The 4381-nt window shown below is 43.8% G+C and overlaps 1 non-coding gene across 1 annotated transcript; it reads left to right on the plus strand.

Annotated features, from left to right (window-relative positions):
* The first annotated feature begins 3880 nt into the window (after window positions 1-3880).
* On the plus strand, window positions 3881-3988 carry LOC112761834 (small nucleolar RNA R71). The gene has a single exon (XR_003182208.1). It is a non-coding gene; the product is annotated as a small nucleolar RNA R71 (small nucleolar RNA).
* The last annotated feature ends 393 nt before the right edge of the window (window positions 3989-4381 follow it).

Genomic DNA, 4381 nt, shown 5'->3' on the forward strand with positions numbered 1-4381 from the left:
GTAATGAAGACACAAACATAGATAAGCACATAACATAGAAAACGAAAAACAGAGAAAGCAAGAACAAGGAATGAATCCACCTTAGTGATGGTGGCGTTTCCTTCTTGAGGAACCAATGATGTCCTTGAGCTCTTCTATGTCTCTTCCTTGTCTTTGTTGCTCCTCCCTCATTGCTTTTTGATCTTCTCTTATTTCATGAAGCATGATGGAGTGCTCTTGATGTTCCACCCTTAGTTGTCCCATATTGGAACTCAATTCTTCTAGGGAGGTGTTGATTTGCTCCCAATAGTTTTGTGGAGGAAAGTGTATTTGAGGCATCTCCGGGATCTCATGGTGATGAGCTTCCTGCGCCTCTTGAGCTCCATGAATAGGCTCTCTTGCTTGCTCCATCTTTTTCTTAGTGATGGGCTTCTCTTCCTTAATAGGAATGTCTCCTTCTATGAAAGCTCCAGCTGAGTAACATAGATGGCAAATGAGGTGAGGGAAGGCTAACCTTGCCATAGTGGAGGACTTGTCAGCCACCTTGTAGAGTTCTTGAGGTATAATCTCATGAACTTCCACCTCTTCTCCAATCATGATGCTATGGATCATGATGGCCCGGTCTATAGTAACTTCAGACCGGTTGCTAGTGGGAATGATTGAGCATTGAATGAACTCCAACCATCCTCTAGCTATAGGCTTGAGGTCCAATCTTCTTAGTTGAACCGGCTTGCCTTTGGAGTCAACCTTCCATTGAGCTCCTTCTACACATATGTCCATAAGGACTTGGTCCAACCTTTGATCAAAGTTGACTCTCCTTGTGTAGGGGCGTGCGTTCTCTTCCATGTTTGGCAAGTTGAACGCCAACCTCACATTTTCCGGACTAAAATCTAAGTATTTTCCCCGAACCATTGTAACATAGTTCTTCGAATTCGGGTTCCTACTTTGATCATGGTTCTTGGTGATCCATGCATTAGCATAGAACTCTTGAACCATTAGGATGCCGACTTGTTGGATGGGATTTGTTAGAACTTCCCATCCTCTTCTTTGAATTTCATGTCGGATCTCCGGATACTCATTTCTTTTGAGTTTGAAAGGGACCTCAGGGATCACCTTCTTCTTGGCCACAACATCATAGAAGTGGTATTGATGGGCTTTGGAGATGAACCTTTCCATCTCCCATGACTCGGATGTGGAAGCTTTTATCTTCCCTTTCCCTCTTCTAGAGGATTCTCCGGTCTTAGATGCCATCAATGGTAATGGAAAAACAAAAAAAGCTATGCTTTTACCACACCAAACTTAGAATATTGCTCGCCCTCAAGCAATAAACAAAAGAATAGAAGAAGAAGAAGAAGAAATATGGAGAGGGAGAGGGAGATGTGGTTTCGGCCAAGAGGAGTGTAGAGGGGTGTGTTGTGTGAATTTGAAGAAGAATGGAGGGCTTTATATAGGGTAGGGAGGTGGGGTATTGGTTCGGCCATATGGGTGGGTTTGGGTGGGAAATTGGTTTTGAATTTTGAAGGTAGGTGGAGTTTATGAGGTAGGTTTACTGGGAAGAGTGGGTGGATGTGAGTGGTGAAGGTTTAGTGGGGAAGAGAGATTGAGGTGATTGGTGAGGGGTTTTTAGGGAAGAGTGTTTATGGGGTTGTGTGAAAGAGAGTGGTGAGAAGAAGTGAGTGGAGGTAGGTGGGGATCCTGTGGGGCCCACAGATCCTGAGTGGATCCTGTGGGGCCCACAGATCCTGAGTGGATCCTGTGGGGTCCACAGATCCTGAGGTGTTCAAAGATTTACATCTCTGCACCCATTAGGCATGTAAAAATGCCTTTGTACCCAACTCTGGGCGTTCAGCGCCAGGTTGGTGGCCATTTTGGGCGTTCAACGCCCATTTGTGTGCCATTTCTGGCGTTGAACGCCAGAACCATGCCTGTTCTAGCGTTCAGCGCCCAGAAGCTGCCCATTTTGGGCGTTCAGCGCCAGCACCATGCTCTGTTCTGGCGCTGAACGGCAGACAGATGCTCCTCCAGGGTGTGATTTTTCTTCTGCTGTTTTTGATTCCGTTTTCAATTTTTATATTTATTTTGTGACTCCACATGATCATGAACCTACAAAGGCATATAACTAAGGAAAATATAGTTAGATAAATAAAAATTGGGTTGCCTCCCAACAAGCGCTTCTTTAGTGTCGATAGCTTGACAGTGGGCTCTCATGGAGCCTCACAGATGTTTAGAGCTTTGTTTGAGACTCTCCAACACCAAACTTAGAGTTTGGATATGGGAGTTCAACACCAAACTTAGAGTTTGGTTGTGGCCTCCCAACACCAAACTTAGAGTTTGACTATGGGGGCTCTAGTTGACTCTGCTTTGAGAGAAGCTTTTTCTGCTTCTTCTCCATGGTTGCAGAAGGAGATCCTTGAGTTTTAAACACAAGGGAGTTCTCATTCCATTGAAGGACTATTTCACCTCTGTCAACATATATCACAGCTCTTGCTGTGGCCAGGAAAGGTCTTCCTAGGATGATGGATTCATCCTCTTCCTTTCCAGTATCCAGGACTATGAAATTAGTAGGGATGTAAAGGCCTTCAACCTTTACTAGCACATCCTCTACTTGTCCATAAGCCTGTTTTCTTGAGTTGTCTGCCATCTCTAATGAGATTCTAGCAGCTTGCACCCCATAGATTCCTAGTTTCTCTATTACAGAGAGGGGCATGAGGTTTATCCCTGAACCAAGGTCACACAGGGCCTTAAAGATCATGGTGCCTATGGTACAGGGTATTATGAACTTTCCAGGATCCTGTCTCTTCTGAGGCAATGTCAGTTGATCCAGATCACCTAGTTCATTGATGAACAAGGGAGGTTCAACTTCCCAAGTATCAATGCCAAATAATTTGGCATTCAGCTTCATGATTGCACCAAGAAACTTGGCAGTTTGCTCTTCAGTAACATCCTCATTCTCTTCAGAAGAGGAATACTCATCAGAGCTCATGAAGGGCATAAGGAGGTTCAATGGAGTCTCTATGGTCTCTAGATGAGCCTCAGAGTCCTTTAGTTCCTCAGAGGGAAGCTCCTTATTGGTCACTGGACGTCCCAGGAGGTCTTCCTCCTTGGGATTCACGTCCTCCTCTCCCTCATTGGGTTCGGCCATTTTGCTTATGTCAATGGCCTTGCACTCTCCTTTTGGATTCTCTTCTGTATTGCTTGGGAGAGTACTGGGAGGGATTTCAGTGATCCTTTTACTCAGCTGGCCCACTTGTGCTTCCAAATTCCTAATGGAAGACCTTGTTTCATTCATGAAACTCACAGTGGCCTTAGATAGATCAGAGACTAGATTTGCTAAATTAGAAGCATTTTGTTCAGAGTTCTCTGTCTGTTGCTGAGTGGATGATGGAAAAGGTTTATTATTGTTAAACCTGTTTCTTCCACCATTATTAAAGCCTTGTTGAGGCTTTTGATCCTTCCATGAGAAATTTGGATGATTTCTCCATGATGAGTTATAGGTGTTTCCATAAGGTTCACCTAAGTAATTCACCTCTGCTATTGCAGGGTTCTCAGGATCATAAGCTTCTTCTTCATAAGAAGCCTCTTGAGTACTGTTGGATGCAGCTTGCATTCCATGCAGACTCTGAGAGATCATATTGACTTTCTGAGTCAATATTTTATTCTGAGCCAATATGGCATTCAGAGTATCAACTTCAAGAACTCCCTTCTTTATAGGCGTCCCATTGTTCACAGGATTCCTTTCAGAAGTGTACATGAACTGGTTATTAGCAACCATGTCAATGAGTTCTTGAGCTTCTGCAGGTGTTTTCTTTAGGTGAATGGATCCACCTGCAGAAGTGTCCAGTGACATCTTTGATAGCTCAGATAAACCATCATAGAATATATCCAGGATGGTCCATTCTAAAAGCATGTCAGAAGGACACTTTTTGGTCAACTGTTTGTATCTTTTCCAAGCTTCATAGAGGGATTCACCTTCTTTCTGTCTGAAGGTTTGAACATCAGCTCTAAGCTTGCTCAGCTTTTGAGGAGGAAAGTACTTGGCTAAGAAAGCCGTGACCAGCTTATCCCAAGAGTTCAGGCTGTCTTTGGGTTGAGAATCCAACCATAATCTAGCTCTGTCTCTTACAGCAAAAGGGAAAAGCATGAGCCTGTGGACTTCAGGATCTACTCCATTAGTCTTAACAGTATCACATATCTGCAAGAATTCAGTTAAGAACTGAAAAGGATCTTCAGATGGAATTCCATGAAACTTGCAGTTCTGCTGCATCAGAGAAACTAATTGAGGTTTCAGCTCAAAGTTGTTTGCTCCAATGGCAGGAATGGAGATGCTTCTTCCATGTAAATTGGAATTAGGTGCAGTGAAGTCACCAAGCATCTTCCTTACATTATTATTATTTTCGGCTGC

The sequence above is a fragment of the Arachis hypogaea genome, chromosome 16 (assembly GCF_003086295.3).
Source record: "Arachis hypogaea cultivar Tifrunner chromosome 16, arahy.Tifrunner.gnm2.J5K5, whole genome shotgun sequence".
Taxonomy (NCBI): domain Eukaryota; kingdom Viridiplantae; phylum Streptophyta; class Magnoliopsida; order Fabales; family Fabaceae; genus Arachis; species Arachis hypogaea.